The sequence below is a fragment of the Anomaloglossus baeobatrachus genome, chromosome 8 (genome assembly GCF_048569485.1).
Source record: "Anomaloglossus baeobatrachus isolate aAnoBae1 chromosome 8, aAnoBae1.hap1, whole genome shotgun sequence".
Lineage (NCBI taxonomy): Eukaryota > Metazoa > Chordata > Amphibia > Anura > Aromobatidae > Anomaloglossus > Anomaloglossus baeobatrachus.
Window position 1 is genome coordinate 62543601 of NC_134360.1, and position 21956 is coordinate 62565556.

The window sequence follows — 21956 nt, forward strand, 5'->3', positions numbered from 1 at the left end:
TCATGTGTACATAGTGATAAGGAAGGCAGAAAGTGTAAAATACCATTTCTGCCTTTACTTGATGATGATAATATAACCAGTGATAATATGGAATGTCCTGTGTTTAAAATTAACAATATACAACTCTTGAAGGCTTCATGAATGCGAAAAAAAAGCTGCAATATAACTATGTGCATGGCAGATGTTATGTTGTTTTTCAATTGAAAGAATTACTTACCAAAATTTTGAGAAGATTGGTAATAACTTGGAAAAGCTAGGAAGAAAGAGAAAAGAAAATTAATATGTAAACCTATTTCAATGCAATTATTGGGTTATTCCCATTTTAGACATTTACTGCATATCTATGCATAAGCAATAAATATCTAATAGCTGGTGTTCCCATATCTAGGACCATTCCCTATCACAGTCACTGTGAATGGAAAGGTGGATATGCTTGCAGTGCTCTCTCCATACATATCTATGGGAGTTGCAAGAACTGTGAAGAGGCTTACCTAACTTCTTTTTGGGTCACAGAGAGAAGTTTAATACCCCTTCACGACCGGCCGATTTTTCGCTTTCTGTTTTTTTCGCCATTCTTTTTCCGAGAGACGTAACTTTTTTATTTTTCAGTCAATATGGTCATGTGAGGGCTCACTTTTTGTGGAATGAGCTGTACTTTTAAATAAAACCATAAGTTTTACCATTTATTGTACTGGAAAACAGCAACAAAATTCCAAATTCGGAAAAATTGGAAAAAAAAAGTTGTTTTTGAGATATTTTATTCACTGTGTTCACTATATGGTAAAACTGATGTGTGGGTGTGATGCCTCAGGTCAGTGCGTGCCCGTAGACACCAAACATGTATAGGTTTACTTTTATATAAGGGGTTAAAAAAATCAGATGTTTGTCCAAAAAGCCATATTCCATGACCCGTAGCGTTCTCATTTTTCGGGATCTATGGCTCAGTGATGGCTTATTTTTTGCATCTCAGGCTGCCGTTTTTAACTGTACCATTTTTGTGCAGATGCTACGTTTTGATAGCCTGCTATTGCATTTTGCGCAAAATTCATGGCGACCAAAAAATGTAATTTTGGCGTTTTGAATTTTTTTGCTTCTACGCCGTTTACTGATTATATTAACTGATTTTATATTTTGATCGGGCGTTTCTGAACGCGGTGATACCAAATATGTGTATATTTTTTTTTATTTTTTTAACCCTTTAATTTTCAATGGGGCGAAAGGGGGGTGTTTGAACTTTTAGCTAGTTTTATTTTTTTTTAATTTTTTAAAACTTTTTTTAACTTTTTTGTTTTAATTTTACTAGTCCCCCTAGGGGGCTATATGGATCAACAATCCGATCGCTCTGCCATATCTGCTGATCACAGCTATACAGCTGTAAACAGCAGATATGCTCATTTTCTCCATCACCCAGCTCCGGTCCGGGTGAAACCGAAAGTATTTCATGTCAGCTACAGGAGTCATCACATGACCCTGTGCTACCATGACAACCACCGGAAGTCACGTGATCACGTCAAATACCTTTCGGTATCAGCCGGTGAATAAATGTTTACCGCCGATGCCGTTATAATGGCGCTGTCACATATTGACAGCACCATTTAAGGGGTTAAACGGCAAGAGCAGATAACGATTCTGCTCGTACCTGGCAGGCACACATCTCAGCTGTGAAATTCAGCTAAGATGTGCGCCGATCGCTGCATGCTTCCGGCGGCAGACCGCAGGCAGTAACATTATGACCGCTAGGACATAATATTACTGCCCGCAGTCGTTAAGGGGTTAATATCCAGTGAAGGTATTAGAAAATATCATATGATTTAATGAATTTTTGAGTGTGTTTGAGTGTGTGTATGTAATGAGGCGAGCAGCTCTGACTGTTTTGTGATTATAATGGACATGGAGACTGACATTACACAGGATGGTGCTGCCACCTTGTGGACAAGTGCTGAAACTGCTCGAGGGGTGGACGCTGTAAAATCTGATCCCCTCCCTCAGGCACTTGTTGTACAGGAAGTAAAAGTGCGGGAAAAGGACATTGAGCTACTGGAGCTGGACCTGAACAGACCTGCCTCGGACTGCCCTCATCGCTGAAGTGTGAGGGATTGCCAGAACTGCTGCAGACGGGATACTGGACTCAAGGGACCTCCAGACCATCTCCTTCCTCCGTACCAAGAGACTGTAAGCTAGTCCTCTGTTGAGAGGGCTGAAGATCTTCCATTTCTCTCCCTTGGAGTCACCGCCGGTTACCCGGAGTCCAGGCCTGCTACGTGGGAGCCCTTCCTCCTTGTGTTTTGGACTGGTAATATAACCTATAGGGCAAGTCAGGGACAGAATTCTTGTTTATCATTGCTGTTTTGTCTTTGTTCTGCGCCGTGTGTCTGAAGTTAAAGACCAGGATAGCAAACCCTGGTTATGTGTGCTGCTAAGCCAGCTGCGTGTGTCATTGAGATGTTTACCAGTAAAGAAATGTACCCTTACATAAAATCTGAGCGTGGGGATTTTGTTGGCGCAGATTATGGGAACTCAGCCGCGGTCAGACCTGCGGCCACTTCATCTGGCGTAGTCGGCAGGATCTGTGACCAGCAAAATCCCCTCCCGGTGGTAGCTTATAGTCAGACAGCTCCTCCGGCGTCTACTGTAAATCAAGTGAGAAAGTTTAACGGACGGAATTACCCTGTACCTGAATGGGCGGAACAACTTAGGATAGTGGGGGAAATGTATAATGTTGATTCTAAGACCTTAGCGGAAATGGCTATGCTGACGTTAGAGGGGGAGGCATGGACGACGGTCAGACTGGAGACGGTTAGGGGCTAGCGTACATTAGATTACTTGATGCGGGTGCTAGAGAACACCTATGGGCCGACCAGATACCTGGGAACACTGCGCTACATGTTCTTCCAGCATACACAGCTCGAGTGGGAGGACATTCCCTGATATGCGAACGCCCTCCAAGTACTGCTGGAACAAGCCTGCAAAACTGGAGAAAATCTAGCTGGTACATCCTCCCGCGACCTGGTGCTGAGGGACCAATTCATAATAGGACTGAGAGATCCGTATCTCAACCGCTCATTGCAGGACTTACTCCGGATAAATCCAGCCCTTACATTTGCTGAGGTTAAACAAGAAGCCATAGAACGTTCTAGGGGACCTGTTACGGGAACAGAGACTTATAGCGCTACTTGCAGATCCATGTACAGTACAAATACTCCGAACAGCGACAGGGAGGAACTGAAGCAAATGGTGGCGGATTTACAGAAGCAGGTGCTGCAGCTCACATTAGACCGACAGGCGGATAGGCAAGTGAGACGGCAACCTAGCCGGCCTATGGGAAAGTGCTGGACATGTGGTGACCCCCGTCACAGAGCAAACCGCTGCCCCCAGAGCTCCTTCCAACTCGACCCGCAGCCGTTCCATCGAATGGACTCTCAAACACCCCAGCAAGCGGAGTTTCACTCGAAACAGCGGATGGTGCCCCAGGCCTATTCACTAGAACCGCCAAGCCGTGCCTCTCAACAGTGGGCACCTTTAAACTAGACACCCCGGCTGAGGAGGCTCACTCGACCGGGAAGGCCAAAGAGAAAAGCAACCAACAAAGGAGCCAGCTTGCATCAAGCAGCCCGACATTGAAAGTAATGCTAGAGGAGGTTGCCGTGTAAGGACTAATGGATACTGGATCCCAGGTGTCCACCATCTCAGAGCAGTTTTACGAGAAATATCTACAACCACGGGCTGCTTATGACCCGAATACCGTCCTCAAGATCAAAGCGGCCAATAATCTACCCATTCCAGTAACGGGAGTAGCTTGGATGAGCACCGAAATGTGTGGACAGGACCTTGGGAAGAGGGGGATAATCGTGGTCAAAGAAGGCTTCAGTCCGGAAACGCCCATGATTATTGGGACGAACATCCTGAAAGACCTAGACCTGGTATTGTTTACCAAGCGGGGACCCAAGTACTGGCAGGAAGTTACCACACACGGGGCCACCTGCCGAGCATTCCAAAGAGTGGTTCGGGCCTGCAGCCTACAGCAAATGGCAGAGGAACAACGGCCCATAGCCACTATCACCATGCCTCGCCACACTAGGATCACCTTACCGGCTGAAAAGGAGACAATTATCTCGCTACCCCTTAGCACCACAAGACCGCTTGAAGGCGTGGAGGTACTGATTGAGCCGCAAACCCCGAGGGAGGGTAAACTGAACCCATTAGTCGCTCACACTCTGGCTGTCATGAGGAGGGGAAGGATCCCTGTCCGTCTGAGCAATACGGCTAGTGTAGGCGTCGACCTAGAAGCGGGGACACAGCTCGCCAGAGTTTACGCCCTACCTACAGAGGTGAATCCCAGGGGCCCCCTCCAGTTTGCCCCATCGGCAGAGGGAGACTGGACAGTAACTGTCTCCGCCATGGCCACTGCCACAGATGACACTGAAGCTGGAAAAGAGCTGCTAGAGAAGTGTCAGCTGGATACATCCCAATACTCTAAACAGGAAGTGTCCCAGGTGGAAAAACTACTGCAGGAACACCATGCGTCCTTTGCCCGGCATGATACCGACTTTGGATGCACCACCAGTATCCAACACGAGATCCCTACAGGTAACGCTTCTCCTATCCGCGAGAGATACCGGCAGATACCCCCCCAGCAATACCAAGAAGTGAAAAACCTCCTGAACTCCATGCTCCATGCCGGAGTGGTACGAGAGAGCCAGAGCCCCTGGGCTGCACCGGTGGTAATAGTTAAAAAGAAAGATGGATCCCTGAGGTTCTGTGTGGACTACCGCCGCCTGAATGCTTGCATCGTCCGGGACTCATACCCTTTGCCGAGGATCGAAGAATCCCTGACGGCTCTGAAGAAAGCCAAGTACTTTTCCTCCCTGGATCTGGCAAGCGGCTATTGGCAGGTACCCATGAGCGAAAAGGACAGAGAAAAGACCGCTTTCATCCTACCCATGGGTCTGTACGAGTTTGACAGGATGCCCTTCGGCCTGAACAACGCGCCGGGAACTTTCCAGAGGCTGATGGACGCTGCTTGGGAGACTTCAATTTCGACTTCACCCTCATCTACCTTGATGACATTATGGTCTATTCAGCCACGTTCGAAGAACATCTACAGAAGCTGGGCCGCGTGTTCCAGAGGCTAAGGGAACATGGCTTGAAGTTGAAACCCAGCAAGTGCCATCTTCTACAGCAGGAGATCGATTACCTGGGCCACAGGATCTCGGCCGAAGGTGTACAACCATCGCCGGAGAAAATAGCCGCTGTACGGGACTGGCCACAGCCCACAACTGTCAAGGAGGTCAGGGCTTTCCTGGGACTGGCAGGCAACTACCGCCGGTTCGTCAAGAACTTCGCCCGGCTTGCCGCACCACTGCACGACCTGCTTCGAGGAACCACCCAGGGGACGACTCATCAATTGGGGACCTACCCAAGAAGAGTCCTTCCAAGCTCTAAAGGGTGCCTTGACGTCGTCCCCCATCCTGGCATATTCAGATTACACCAGGATTACACCCTGCCCTTCCAATTACATACTGATGCCAGCCTACAGGGTCTGGGGGCAGTACTCTCACAGGTACAAGAAGGCAAGGAACGTGTTGTAGCCTATGCCAGTAGGTCCCTACATGAAGGTGAAAAGAATCCCACCAATTACAGTTCATTCCGGCTGGAGCTGTTGGCCTTGAAGTGGGCAATGACTGAGAAATTTTCCGGATATCTGACGGGGACAGAAGTACTAGTCCTGACGGATAACAACCCTTTGGCCCACTTAGAAAATGCGAAACTTGGGGCTATGGAGCAGCGATGGATGGCTCGGCTCTCCAAGTTTAACTACAAGATTAAATATAGAGCTGGGGCTGAAAATCAGAATGCGGACAGCCTGTCCAGAAGGACATTCCCCTCGCCCACTAAGGACCGGGACGAGGAGCTGGAAGGAGACAAGATGCCTGACTTCGCAAGACTAGCCCGGCAGATGATGGATTGTCGCCAGTATGCTGTGGATGAGGCTGGCACTCCAGTAGGGTCCCCATTGCCCCCACAGGAATGGTGCAGAATCCAGGACCGGAATGCTGAATGTGCCCTACTCAAACAATGAGTGAAGCAGCAGCAGAAGCCGTCCTCTGACACGCGGTCACGACTGTCCACCAGTACCCTGACCCTGCTCAGCCAATGGGATCATCTGATTCTGAGAGGAGTGCTATACCGGAGGATCTTCCTATCCCACATGCTGGAGGAGTGCCTACAGGTTGTAGTGCCGGCCCAAAAGGCCCGTGAGATGGTGGGAGAAGCAGACAAGAGGAATGGCCACTTTAGGATAGACAAGACCTTCCAGTGGATCCAACAGTCCATCTACTGTCCGGGACTCCGCAAGCTGGTTGAAGATGTCTGCCAAGCCTGTCGCACCTGTGAGCTTTACAAGTCCGCTGAGCAGCGTGCACCTGTCCAAACAGTTGAGACATCCCGGCCCCTTGAGCTGTTGATGGTGGACTACCTGTCAATTGGGACGGCGAGTGGTGGCTACCAATACTGTCTGGTTATGGTAGACCATTTCACAAAATTCGCAGTTGCTGTTGCTACCAAAGATCAGACTGTCGAGTCAGCTGCACGGGCCATCTGTCGACAGTTCATCCAGGTCTATGGGTGTCCGGAGAGGTTGCACTCTGATCAGGGGGCTTGTTTTGAAGGTCAAATTATCAAGGAGCTGCATCGGATGTATGGGATCCAGAAGTCCAGAACCACCCCTTACCACCCACAGGGGAATGGTGCATGTGAGCGCTTTAACCGGACTCTACTCCAGTTGATCCGCACCTTAGCCGATGACAAGAAAGACCAATGTCCCCAATTCCTCCCAAATCTAGTGTGGGCCTACATCAATCAAGTCCACTCCGTGACGGGCTTTACCCCACACACCCTTCTCTTTGGCCGCCCAGGAAAAGGGATCCATGACCTAAACCTGACCAGTCCTGAAAAAGATACCGTCGGTACCTATCCATTCTGGCTACACACTCACCGTCAGAAGATGGAAACTGTATACCGACTGGTAGGCCAACAAATCCGGGGCCAGAGACATGCTGACCCGCTCCCCGTACAGGAAGAACCCTTAGAAGTAGGACAGCTAGTCCTGGTTCGTATTAAGAAGCCTCAAGGAAAACTCCGAGCTAAGTGGGAAGCTGAAGTCTATCGGGTAGTTGAGCGTCCCTACCCAGATGGTCATGTGTACAGAGTCCGGGGCGAAGATAGCGGCAACTCTCGCACCTTGCATCGGAATATGTTGCGCCCCTGCCGATCCCAGCCTGACCCCCTGACCACAGTACCCGGTGAGGATGACACTGCTGACATGACTGACACCATTGATATTACTCAGCATAGTGACCTTGTTGACTCCGGGACTGATTACCCGCCTGCTCAGACTGGCTCTCCCTCTAGGGAACTGATGGAGGTAGAGAGTGTAACCGGTGATAGAGTAGAGGGAAAACAACCTCTGCGGCGTACTACCCGCACCACTGCCGGGGTTCCTCCTGGACAGTCTTATAGGGACCAGTATGTATGGTCCGCTTCTCAGCCTCCCCCTGCCACAGCCTCAGTCCTCACCGCCTTGGAACTTGTGAATGTGGACAGGGACTGCCAACCTTTCAGTGGGGGGATATGTAACGAGGCGAGCAGCTCTGACTGTTTTGTGATTAAAATGGACATGGAGACTGACATTACACAGGATGGTGATGCCACCTTGTGGACAAGTGCTGAAACTGCTCGAGGGGTGGACGCTGTAAAATCTGATCCCCTCCCTCAGGCACTTGTTGTACAGGAAGTAAAAGTGCGGGAAAAGGACATTGAGCTACTGGAGCTGGACCTGAACAGACCTGCCTCGGACTGCCCTCATCGCTGAAGTGTGAGGGATTGCCAGAACTGCTGCAGACGGGATACTGGACTCAAGGGACCTCCGGACCGTCTCCTTCCTCCGTACCAAGAGACTGTAAGCTAGTGCTCTGTTGAGAGGGCTGAAGATCTTCCACTTCTCTCCCTTGGAGTCACCGCCGGTTACCCGGAGTCCAGGCCTGCTACGTGGGAGCCCTTCCTCCTTATGTTTTGGACTGGTAATATAACCTATAGGGCAAGTCAGGGACATAATTCTTGTTTATCATTGCTGTTTTGTTTGTGTTCTGCGCCGTGTGTCTGAAGTTAAAGACCCGGATAGCAAACCCTGGTTATGTGTGCTGCTAAGCCAGCTGCGTGTCATTGAAATATTTACCAGTAAAGAAATGTACCCTTACATAAAATCTGAGCGTGGGGATTTTGTTTGCGCAGATTATGGGAACTCAGCCGCGGTCAGACCTGCGGCCACTTCATGTATATACTGTGTGTATATATATATATATATATATATATATATATGTATGTATGTATGTATGTATGTATGTATGTACGTACGTACGTATGCACACATATCTGTCTCTCTCAAAATGCCTATTTATGTATGTATAATTAATGATGTCACCATTTCTTAGAAGCATTTATGGTTCTATTTCATTATCCTGCCCAGCTCTGTGCAGCGCCTTTGTTTTATTGCTGCCAGCACTTGCTATGGGTGTAAAGGACTACAGTTTCCATGTTTTTTGCTCTCCTCTCATATATACTGTCTGTTTACAACAGCCTACATGCCCCTCTATTAAATTTTTAGGGTAGATTTAGTCTATGTGCTGCGTTTTTGCATGTTTTTTGGGTGCAGTTTTGGTCTCAAAACTGCATGAATTTCCTTCCCCAGCAAAGTCTATGAGATTTAATTTTTGCTGTCCGCACAGTGCAGTTTTTCTTTGGCTGCGTCTTTGTGGTGACCACAAACATGCTGCATGTCAACTCCTTTTGTGGTTTTTCACTGCGTTTTTCACCCATTGAATGCATTGGAGAAAAATGAATCAAAAAACCCACAAAAACACATGCTTTTTTTGACGTGTTTTTGCCGCGGATGCGTTTTTGTGCTTTTTTTGTGGCCAAAAACGCTGCATTTTTGTGGTCAGAAAAAGATGCAGCGTGCGAACATAGCCTACTCCGGCAGCTTGGCTGTTCTGTTGCTCACTTGCTCTGCATTTATTATCTGCTGCCTAGCATGTGAAACATGATCCCATCTTAGACAGACATAAAGGAGGAGTTTGGAATAGTAGAAAGAAGAAAAATTAGAGGCAGGTCACATTTTTCAGCTTGCTACAGTGAAGGAGAGATAACCAAGACAGGTCATCACACAAGAAAGCAATAAACACTAGAAACATGATCATGTGAAACTGGATTACAGTCATTTCAGCTACAGTCAGTAGATATTGACGTGCCCACGGGGCCTCAGGGCTGACTAGTCACCGGGCCATTGGTATTTAGGGTTGCTGTGAATGGCTTTGTGAAGGTAGCCTGGGCTATAGGTTGGTTTTTCAAATGTAATAAGATTACACTGGGGAACGCAATTTTTTAGGAGTTAGGTCAGACAACTGTTCTTAATTAATTTTTGGATGCTGAATCCAGAAATGATCTCAGTTTTTCTCTATCACGTCAAGTTTTTGAACTATAGGATTTTTGTCTTCTCAAAAATATGTAAACTACTGTACATAAAAAGTGTTTGTTTGTTTTTTAAATAGTACAAATATGAACAAAAAATGAAATATATAAGAAATAGGCATGACAAATATGTTTTTTAACACTATCATGTTTTTTACAAAGGATATATATATATATATATATATATATATATATATATAAATATATAACGAGGAGAAAACACACGACCAAAATCCAAAGTGCAAAAGTGAAATCTTTATTAGCATAGGGGTAGGTGCAAGGCGGCACAGTACAAGTGAGGGCACGGGCAATCAATCAATGACCACAATGTACAGACAATTTGTCAAATAGGTAGTATATCCATAATATAATCACATGACATCAGTCATTTTGCATGTGAAAAGCAAAATGATGGTTTGTACTAGATATATAGATACAAATGTCAACAGGCAAAATTGCATCAATATAGGGAGGGAACAATTTCCCACATATCCCATGCGTCTGGGTACCCAATTAAATTACAATATATAGACTCTAAAGAACGAAGTTAGAATAACATATTAAGCAATAGGGGAACCTCAAGAACTGCGTATCAGTGAATATATCTAATGATGCACTTTACCTGTATTGACAACAATTTGTAAGCTGACATATTAAACAACAATGGCATAATGTGTTCATAAAACAATGGTCACATTATGCACATAACACAGTGATAAAGGTAGATGGATATATAAGTACAAAGTCTACCAGGCAGAGCTATATCGTTATATAGTAAAGGGAGAACTTTCTCCTCATATTCCATCCATGTGGGTCCCTAATCAGATAGTAGATAGCATAACTAATGTAGCCATAATGTCTGTATGCACAAAGGGGAAAACCTCCACAAAAGCATGGTACAATTGTCAGATATTACACTATACCTGGAAGAGACGGTGGTCAGAGAGTGTTGTCCGCGTCCTTCCCGACGGCCGTTTCGGCTGGAAGCCTTCGTCAGGCTTGCATATTATGATGGTTATTATCCATATATGTGTCTGGTAAATCATGGTGTGGCTGTGGCTCTTTTTGCATATATATAAATATATATATATGCAAGTATTTAAGGTAAAAATGTACATTTATAGCTTTTTCTGGAGTGTTTAACTTGAGGACAATCACGTTTGATGCTCCAGCAATAGTCAGCCATCATATGTACATCCCATCTACCCTGGTAACGGTCTTCTATAACCTTCAAATCTTGGTGAAATCGTTCACCTTGCTCATCGCTAACAGCACCAAGATTTTCCGGAAAGTTGGCAAGATGGCAATGCAGAAAATGTAGTTTAATACTCATGTTGCAACCAAGCGCTTTGTAGCTCTCCAATAGTTTCTGAACAATTTCTTTGTAATTACTTGCACGTGTATTTCCAAGAAAGTTCTTGACGACGTCTTTGAATGATAACCAAGCATTCTTCTCAAGATCTGACATAGTCCCGGTGAAATGTTCATCTTTGATGACCATCAAACACACCAGCCTTGATTTTTTTCAATGGACAGTCCAGGAAGTGCCAACATGATGTACTTAAAACAGTCGCCGTCAGTTGGCAATGCTTTTACAAATTGCTTCATGAGACCTAGTTTTATGTGCAGAGGTGGGAATAGTATATTCTTCCTGTCAACAAGTGGCTGATGTAGAATGTTAGGATCTCCAGGTTTAAGACAAGATCTTGGAGGCCAATTCGACCCAATGCTTTTCTCGAGCTCTGCTATCCCACATACAGAGAAAGCAGGGATACTTTGTGTACCCACATTGCTGACCAAGAAGGAAGCACACCATTTTAAGGTCAACACAGATGATCCAATTGTGTGTGTCATATTTCAATAACTCAATAACTCTCTTTACAGCTCCATGTTCTTCACAAAGAGAGACAGAATGCCCAATAAGGACTGCACCAAATAAATTGCCATTGTGTAGAAGGACACACTTAAGACTCCGCTTTGAGCTATCAATAAACAGTCGCCATTCATTTGGATTGTACATTGAAAGCCCTAATTCTTGTAGTAAACCAGGAATATTATGGCAAAACACAAAACCGCTGTCACACCGAAAGTACTGCAAAAATGTACTTTCTCTAGTACGAAAGTATGATACCTTCGCTCCTTGTTCAAGTAACTGTTCAGCCTTGATGCTAGTAATTCTGAAGCTTTTTTTGATAAGCCCAATTCACGTGCTAAATCATTTAACTCGTGCTGATCAAATCCCTTACGAACTGAATCCTTGTGAATTTCAAATTCTGCATCATTGCTGTCACTGTGTTCGTCAACATCACTCAGAACTTCTAGAGATGGTAGCTGTTCGAAAACTGGCACTGGAATTTCAGCTGAATGAGGCATTGGTCTGATAGCTGACGGTAGATTTGGATATTCTATTTTACTTTTATTTTTCCTGTTTAAATCCTGATGTTTTCACTAAACAGAAGTAACAGTCTGTGGAATGACTTTTTTGCTCTCTCCACACCATGGGGATACCAAATGCCAACTTTTCACGTGTTCCTTTGGTCCACATCCGTAAACTCTTGACACACTGCTTGCACACTATGTGAGGGGCCCATGGCTTATCTTGATCACCGAGTTTTACTTTAAAATATGCAAAATATGCTTGTTTGACAAATGCACTGATGTTTGCCCTTTGAACTGGAATGGTGAAAGCACCACAAATATAGCAGAAGGAGTCAGGGTTGTTTAGGCATTTACGACGAGAGGAAGAAGGAGCAGACATGATCTGAAACAGAGGAAATATGTACAAAAGTAAATAAAACACTGAGATGGAAAGTTACAAGCTTTGAAAACTAACAAAGAAAAAAATCATAAAAGATATATAAATTACAACTAAGCGCCCAATGTAAAGAGAAAAGCTATCACAAATCCTATTTATTCCTACTATGATACATTTTTTGTGTAAAGATATTGATAATTATGACGTATTGGGAGCTGCACACACCTCTCACCACACTGTCTCAGTTGTGACTACTCTTACAAGTTGCCACGTAGCTCTATATGAGTCGAATTGTACTCAGATAACAAGTCTTAATACAGAAATCAGTGCAATTGTGCTTCTATGGCAGGTAAGTTGAGGAGGAAAAACTTGACGTGATAGAAAAAAACTGACCACATTTTTGGAATCAGCATGCCAATTTTAGTATAAATCAGCTCAAAAACCTAACTCAACAGAATTTTTTTTTCAAATTGTTCCCCAGTGTTATCTGTGTATAGAAATAATCAAAATATAGATGTAGTTGCATAATTATCTGTGTGTCTATATGGCAATCGCACAGACGCCATAATGATTCTCAGCTGTATGTTCAAGAGAGGGTTACCCAAGGACAAGTAGATGCATAAACAATGGACAGTGAAGTCCTTCTTAGTGAAAGTCTTATCAGTGATTTCACACAGAGAAAAAATGTGCTAACTAGATAATCAGGCCGGAATATACTGAGAGAATTTTATAATTATGATTTTCCCGCAGCTGTAATATGTGGGATGATCACTCCCTGTTCTTTCTTCAAGGTTGAAATCGAATATTGTATGGTATAATCACAAATCTTTTTTAATACACAAGTTCAGACGCAAGCCTGGGCTCAATCAGAGAACATGTCCTGTGTTCATTGATTATTGAGTCTCATTATATCTGTACAGATAGCTAATTTGGACCCGTCCTTTGGATTTGCCCTGAACTAGACTCTATTAGCAGTCTGAACCAACTTTCTCCCTTGACAGCTTGACCCGGCTCTGTGGCCCCATCGGTGTCAATAAATGGGTGCAAGGTGAATGGGTGCAAAGTTCCCATCCCGTTTGCAAGCAGCGCGGATCCGCTATGGGGCCTGACTGTAATCATGATTCTGGACCCTATATGCTGCTGTGCCCCGGGACGTTTGTGGTGGGCAATGGGACGTGAAATCCCCCTTCCCTGCAGATTCTGATGGCGCAACGTGAAGTGTATGCTATCATAGGGTTCTGCAACCTGACTGCGCCAGTCCCAAAGGGGCTGTTAGGCTATCCAGTCGGCTACCATGTTTCTCTGTCTCACTATCTCCCCCGGTTGTCTCCTGCTTCTTCCAGTCTGCCTGGTCATATCTGAAGAAGCTCTTAAGCACGCCCTCCAGCGACTGTGGTCTTGTGCGTCCCTGATGTTCGGGCCCTCTCTCCTGTCGTTCCCAGGAGAGCTCTCAAGCACTGCTCCCAGGCAGCCCTCAGCGACCCTACTTCTGCGTCTCAGACTAGTCTGAGGTAAAAGTCTGAGTGTCCCTCACTTCCCTCATGCTGCCCCCACTTTCCTGATGACTCGCTGGTGGTGGGGATGTCCCGTTGTTATGATGACCAACTCTAGCCCAGTTTCTGTGAGAATGCTGGTAAGCTATGTGTTGAGTAACTGCTTACTCATTTCCTGGTTGTGTTGTGTAAGTGAAAACCAGTGGTTCACCTCTTCCTTACCCGGGATGAGTATTACACCCTAAGTCAGATGCAATACCCTGTGACGACTGAGCCTCAGGGAGGCCACAATATCATGCGGTGTTCAGGTCCAGAATCATTAGGTGTTACGGTGGCAACCTGATGTCTCCTAGTTGTTCAGCCAGAGCTGGGCGTTGGCTCTTTCATGTGCTCTGTCCTTCAGTCCTGCAAGAGTTAATTCCTGCTGACCTGAGGAACTCTGCTAGAACAGCAGGTTGCTGATTACCAATCTCAGCCATCTCCTCCCTTTACAGTCATATGAAAAAGTTTGGACACCCCTAATAATGTTAACCTTTTTTCTTTATAACAATTTGGATTTTTGCAACAGCTATTTCAGTTTCATATATCTAATAACTGATGGACTGAGTAATATTTCTGGATTGAAATGAGGTTTATTATACTAACAGAAAATGTGCAATTCGCATTTAAACAAAATTTGACCGGTGCAAAAGTATGGGCACCCTTATCAATTTCTTGATTTGAACACTCCTAATTACTTTTTACTGACTTATTAAACCACTAAATTGGTTTTGTAACCTCATTGAGCTTTAAACTTCATAGGCAGGCATATCCAATCATGAGAAATGGTATTTAAGGTGGCCACTTGCAAGTTGTTCTCCTATTTGAATCTCCTATGAAGAGTGGCATCATGGGCTCCTCAAAACAACTCTCAAATGATCTGAAAACAAAGATTATTCAACATAGTTGTTCAGGGGACGGATACAAAAGTTGTCTCAGAGATTTAAACTGTCAGTTTCCACTGTGAGGAACATAGTAAGGAAATGGAAGAACACAGGTACAGTTCTTGTTAAGCCCAGAAGTGGCAGGCCAAGAAAAATATCAGAAAGGCAGAGAAGAAGAATGGTGAGAACAGTCAAGGACAATCCACAAACCACCTCCAAAGACCTGCAGCATCATCTTGCTGCAAATGGTGTCAATGTGGATCGGTCAACAATACAGCGCACGTTGCACAAGGAGAAGCTGTATGGGAGAGTGATGCGAAAGAAGCCGTTTCTGCAAGCACGCCACAAACAGAGTCGCCTGAGGTATGCAAAAGCACATTTGGACAAGCCAGTTACAATTTGGAAGAAGGCCCTGTGGACTGATGAAACAAAGATTGAGTTGTTTGGTCATACAAAAAGGCGTTATCCATGGAGGCAAAAAAAACACAGCATTCCAGGAAAAGCACTTGCTACCCACAGTAAAATTTGGTGGAGGTTCCATCATGCTTTGGGGCTGTGTGGCCAATGCCGGCACCGGGAATCTTGTTAAAGTTGAGGGTCGCATGGATTCAACTCAGTATCAGCAGATTCTTGACAATAATGTGCAAGAATCAGTGACGAAGTTGAAGTTACGCAGGGGATGGATATTTCAGCAAGACAATGATCTAAAACACCACTCCAAATCTACTCAGGCATTCATGCAGAGGAACAATTACAATGTTCTAGAATGGCCATCCCAGTCCCCAGACCTGAATATCATTGAACATCTGTGGGATGATTTGAAGCGTGCTGTCCATGCTCGGCGACCATCAAACTTAACTGAACTGGAATTGTTTTGTAAACAGAAATGGTCAAATATACCTTCATCCAGGATCCAGGAACTCATTAAAAGCTACAGGAAGCGACTAGAGGCTGTTATTTTTGCAAAAGGAGGATCTACAAAATATTAATGTCACTTTTATGTTGAGGTGCCCATACTTTTGCACTGGTCAAATTTTGTTTACATGCGGATTGCACATTTTCTGTTAGTACAATAAACCTCATTTTAATTCAGAAATATTACTGAGTCCATCAGTTATTAGATATATGAAACTGAAATAAATGTTGGAAAAAAAACAAATTGTTATAAAGAAAAAAGGTAAACATTAATAGGGGTGCCCAAACTTTTTCATATGACTGTATAAGATTCTGGACCTTGCTACTCAGAGCCAATGATAGCTTCAGCGATCCCGGTCTCTGTGGTGAACGTGTTTATGGTGATCTGTGTTGTGATTTTGAGTGGTATGGACGTTCCCCTGTTGTACAGTTATTTCCTTCCCTTTTCTTTATTCCTCTGTACACATATTGTCTCTCCTGTGAATTTGAGTGCAGAGTGTTTGAGTTTTCATTCTCCCTTGTCCATGTCATTTCTGTGGGGTTTTGTTAGTGTTTTCTGGCCTGCCCCAAGAGTGGGTGTAGGGGGAAATAAAATCAGGGTTCGGACAGGAGTCAGGGTGCCGCTGGTGGCTCGGACCTGGCTACTATTAAGCCTACCTCTGAGATAAGGGACAGCGCAGGGTCTGCAGTCTGAGGGCCAGCCTAGTTGCCCCTGTTCTGTCATTACATACCTCATGAGATTATCATCGGCCCAACCTACTACACCCATAGACTCTGTCACCAGCCTAGTGAAACAAATGCTGGCATTAACACTCCAGGTAGCAGAGCTAAGGGGGGCGGTTCGGCTGCAATTCCAATCTCCTTTTATGGTGCAGAGAGGATTGACAGGTGGCCAGTGCTCCAGAGCCCAAACTGCCTCCTCTGAAGTGGTTTGATGGGGATCACAGTCAGTGTGTCTCCTTCTGGGAGGCCTGTAAGTTGTACTTCCGGGTTGCGCTTACAGTTCTATGTACCATCTTCTTTCTAAGCCGCCAACTGTTAACAGTCCGCTGCACAGACCATACAACTGCTTGATAAGGTTAAAACCAGGGGCCAGGTTGCCCAAATGCAGATTATACAATTTGTCCGGGCCGGAGAGATTGACTCTCAAAGAGTATATAACTGAGAGTCTGGCTAATGGGCACATTAGGCCTTTGTCCTCCCCAGTCGCTGCAGGGTTTTTCTTTGTCAAAAAGAAAGATGATGGATTACGACCGTGCGTGGATTTCCGGGAGCTGAACCAGATTACGGTTGATGATCCATATCTTATGCCACTCATTCCTGGATCTTTTCAACCAAATTTCCAGTGGTAAGTGGTTTTCTAAGCTCAGTCTCGGGGAAGGGAGGGGGCTGCAATCTTTTGGGAACTCACAAAGAAGTGTAATATTCAGTGAAGGTATTACAGTATATAAAATATATATATAGAAAGTGTGTATTTGTGTTTGTATAAATGATTTTTGGTGCGTTTTTTAGTGGCGTTTTTGATGCCAATAGGAAGTCAGGGAGCATTTTGCGCAGCCGAATGCTGTGACCTTCTATTGCCAGAAACCACATGACTGTCTGTCACCTGTGACAAACCTGTGACATCTGAAGGTGGTATTTTTCTAGTTAAAGACGCATACATGACACATTATTAAGAACTGTCAACAGCAGTTAGGCTGATTGATGACAGTATTGGGATAGCAATAGTTTTTCTTAACCTTTTTTGATGAATAATTAAGTTGGTGTTACCCATGAATGGAACTTCACTTCATTTAAAGGGAACCTGTCAGGTCCAATATATACCTAGAGCCCTGAGCAGTTCTGGGGGCATATTGCTAATCCCTGCCTAACCGTTCCTGTAGACACTAGCATAGCTAAAGAGATATATAGAAAAAGAATTTCTAAAGATCTTTTATCATATGCTAATGTGTGGTGGCTAGTGAGTGCACTGTCCCTCAGCTCAGAAGTACGCTTGATAGTAGCGAGGTCTGAGTCGCCAGCGTGACCCTAACTTCTGTCCAAGCCCTGGTGTAACTCCCCTTTCCCATATTACCTTGTTTCCCCAAAAATAAGACACAGTCTTATATTTTTTTTGCCCCAAAAAAAGCACTAGGTCTTATTTTCAGGGCGTGTCTTATTCTCGAGGTGACATGGTTGGGGTTAAGTTTACCCCCCCACACAAAAAGTAGGACCCCCCCTTCCCAGGATCGTCATACTTACGAGCCCCGGGTGTCTGTATGGCTCCCAGATCTCCGTGTGATCTCCCAGCAGGTATACTGCATGCCTCACTAGCGTTTGGCTGACACACATACTTCAGATCACACACTCACACATCAGATAGCATACACTCATAAAGACTCACACACACACCAGATTTCACATCATTCTTCCCTGTGATCTCTGTGCAACTGTGCTCCCCTACATCTGACTGATACACATACATGAGAACACCCACTCACACACACACAGATCCGATAGCATACACACACACATCAAATAGCATACACATGCACACACCACACACATCAGATTTCACATCATTCCTCCCTGTGATCTCTGGTGGGCGCTCCAAGGGGGCTTTACTGCACGCCGTCCTCCTCTGCCTCTTGCCGACACTCACACATCAGAACTCACACATCGGACAGCATACACTCACACATCCGATCGCATACACTCACACACTCACGATATCGCACATACCTGTACAATTGCACGCACACACTCACAACATCCGGAGATACCTTGTGCTTCCAGCCATGTGATGTAGGTCCTGGAAGCTCACTGCACAGTGTCGCAGGTCCTTACACTCCCCGAGAAGCAAGCGATATCGCTGGATATGGTGAGTGTGTGTACGCGATCTGTAGTGTGTGTGTATATGTGATCTGATGTGTATGTTCCGCCGCAGGACCTTGATGCGCTCCCCTGCTCCCGATCGGCATCTGAGGAGTATGATCGGGGGGTCTTCTCTTTTCTTTCTTTAGGGGCTGTCCGCGCTGTCTATAATGAAGGGTCCTGCAGAATTCTTTAACTTTTTACCGCTGCACGGACACTTCATTATTGACCGCAACTAGGTCTTATTTTCGGGGGATGTCTTAGATTTAAGCCTCACTGAAAACTCCTGCTAGGTCTTACTTTTGGGGGAGGTCTCATTTTCGGAGAAACACGGTAGCGCTACTAATATCTAAATTGAATACATTTGAGCTTAACCTGAAGCTCGGGGGCCCCAATGCAAAAGCTCCAACGGGGCCCCCAAATATTGCAAATCATAATAGCACTAGTCTGTTCATATAGACCAAAGGACTTTTGAGGTCCCCTAGGCTCCAAGGCTTGGCTTTGATTCCAACCCCTGCACCTAATGAACCAAAATAAGAAGAGTGGAGAGGAGAATTGTCAAAAATACAAATCCCAGTATTAATGCCTTAACCACGGAATAAAGGGGGCTTTACACGCTGCGATATTGCTAACGATTTATCGTTGGGTGTTTGTGACGCACATCCGGCCTTGTTAGCAACATCGTAGCGTGTAACACATACGAGTGACATTAAACGATCGCAAAAGTGACAAAAAACGTTGGTTTTGGAGCGGTCATCCAAACACCAAAAATCGTTGTCTTGTACGTAGCGATGTTGTTCCTCGTTCCTGCGGCAGCACACATCGCTGTGTGTGACAGCGCAGGAACGAGGAACATCTCCTTACCTGCCTCCACCGGCAATGCGGAAGGAAGGAGGTGGGTGGGATGTTACGTCCCGCTCATCTCCACCCCTCCGCTTCTATTGGACGGCTGCCGTGTGACGTCGAGGAGGCGGTTCCCGGCCAGAGCGATGTCGCAAGGCAGGTAAGTCCGTGTGACTGGTGTTAGCGATGTTGTGCGCCACGGGCAGCAATTTGCCTGTGTCGCACAACCGACAGGCGGCTACACTCGCTAGCGATATCGGTACCGATATCGCAGCGTGTAAAGTACCCTTAAGTCAACTCCAATGGTGGGTTAACCAGTCAGATGATATTACGATAATCAAGGCTACATACATCATCCTCGCATTTTTTAGAGAAAAGAAAAAGTATAGAAGAAACAAGTTAATCGATTGATTCCATCCACAATTCATGAGGAGCAAAAGGGAAAGTCAACAAAAAAAACCACATGTGAGCCGAGTTCACTAGCTCAAAAGGGTGTGCTTCTACTCAATACTGAACAAAGGGTCTGAGTACTATGACAATGTGATATTTCAGGGTTTTTGGTTTTGGTTTTTTTTAAAAAATTGAAAACATTTCTACATTTCTGTTAAGATGGGGTGCAGAGTGTACATTAATGAGAAAAAAAAATGAACTTTTTTGGGTTTACCTAATGGCTGCAATGAAACAAAGAGTGAAAAATCTAAAAAGGTCTGAATACTTTCTGTACCCACTGTATGTTTTCAAAATTTTGTGTTTGTTGCTTATGGCAACAGTGTTCTACACACGCGGGAAAAGAAAATGGCGGAGTCTAATGCGATATTCACAGCAACTGAGAGCAGAGGAGTGATAAAATTCTTGTTTCTGCAAGGGAAGTTCGCAAAGGATATTCATGGTGATATGTCGCAGACATTGGGGGATCAATGCCCTTCATATTCCACAGGTAAGAACTGGGTTGCCAAATTTAAAACGGGCCACTTCAGCAACAATGATGAGGAAAGTCCTGGACGACCGAGAGTGGTTGTTGTTCTGGAGATATTCGATGCTGTGCACAACGTCATACTGGAGATTTGACAAAATTCTGCTAAAGCAATAGCAGACATCATAGGGATTTCCCGTGAATGTGTTTGTGTCATTATCCATGAACATTTGGACATGAGGATGCTATCTGAAAAGTGGGTCCCCAAATGTGGGTCCCCAACAGATCAGAGAAGCCTGCGAGTGAAAACTTCACAGTCCATTTGTCAGCGTTTCTGGACTGATAAGAACTTCTTGAATTGACTGGTCACTATGGATAAGACCTGCATTTATTTGTATGACCCTGAAAACAAGGAACAGTCAAGAGTGGAGGCACAGTGGTTCTCCTCGTCCAAAGAAGTTCAAGGTGCAAAAATCAGCCACTAAGGTGATGGTGTCTGTGTCCTGGGATAAGGAGTGCATACTGCTAGTGGACTACCTTCAAAAGGGTTCCACCATCAATGTAAGGTATTACATTAGACTTTTGGACCAACTGAAGGCAGCTCTGAAAGCTAAAAGGTGCGGCAAGCTGTCCAAAGGGATCTTGTTCCTGCAAGACAATGCCTCTGCTCACACTGCACAAGCGACCACAGTAAAACGGGCAGAGTTGGGCTTCCAGCTGGTTGACCACCCATGTTATTCACCAAATCTAGCTTCCTCCGAGTATCATCTGTTTCCAAACCTGAAGAAACACCTCAAAGGTACTAAATTTCACACCATTTCTGATGCCATGGCTGCTACGGATGCCTGGTTTGAGGCACAACTGAAATCTTTCTTTTGCTAGGCTTACAGAACCTGGAATACCGATGTAAGAAGTTTGTTGAGATCAGTGGAGAGTATGTGGTATAAATGTAAAGTTTCATCATCCTACCTCTTTTCTTTCTGAGTAAAGCCAAAGGCTTATCAGCAGCCCCTCGTATAATGGATGTTAAAAGTTTATATATTATTGTTCCTTTGGCTGGAGGAATGTCATCTGTGCGTCACAAGTTTTGTGAATATCTTACTCTTAGCAATTCTGAGTTCATTTTTTGCTTATATTACTGGATTTTGCCCTTATTACTTCCACTTTGTGGTTAAATATTATCCTCAAATACAGGGATATGTAATGGGTTCATTAGCAGCCCCCAGTTATTCCAATGTATTTATGTTCATGTTTGAAGATAATTTTTTTTATACCTCTGAGTGGAAATGTATTATTTTGTTGTGGACCCAATATATCGACAATGTGTTCTTGTTGTGGTATGGTTTTGAGAGTGAACTCTTTCGGTTCATGGGCTATCTTAACTCCTTCCATCAGCTGATGGCGTTTGCATTCAAGAAGGATCCCCTAACTATCAACTTTTTGGATATATAGATTTCAAAAATAAATTTCCAGTGGAGGTCTTCAAAATATTCTGTTTTTAAAGCCCACTGACCATAATAACATGCTTTGATTCAATAGTTTCCATGCCGTACAAAATTTTGATGATATTCCAAAAGGTCAGTTTTTAAGAGCCAATGATGAATGCCATATACCTAAAGAAAGAGGGGTATCCTGAAAATAAAATATGTAAAAATCGGCGAGGAGGTTAGTTTACACGATAGAGAGGAAATGAGAATTGATAGAAGTAAACAGAAAGATAAGGGGAATATAACTAT

The 21956-nt window shown here is 44.7% G+C and overlaps 1 pseudogene; it reads right to left on the minus strand.

Moving 5' to 3' along the window:
• LOC142249821 (inter-alpha-trypsin inhibitor heavy chain H3-like) overlaps positions 1-21956 on the minus strand; it is a 191578-nt pseudogene that overhangs the window by 23148 nt on the left and 146474 nt on the right.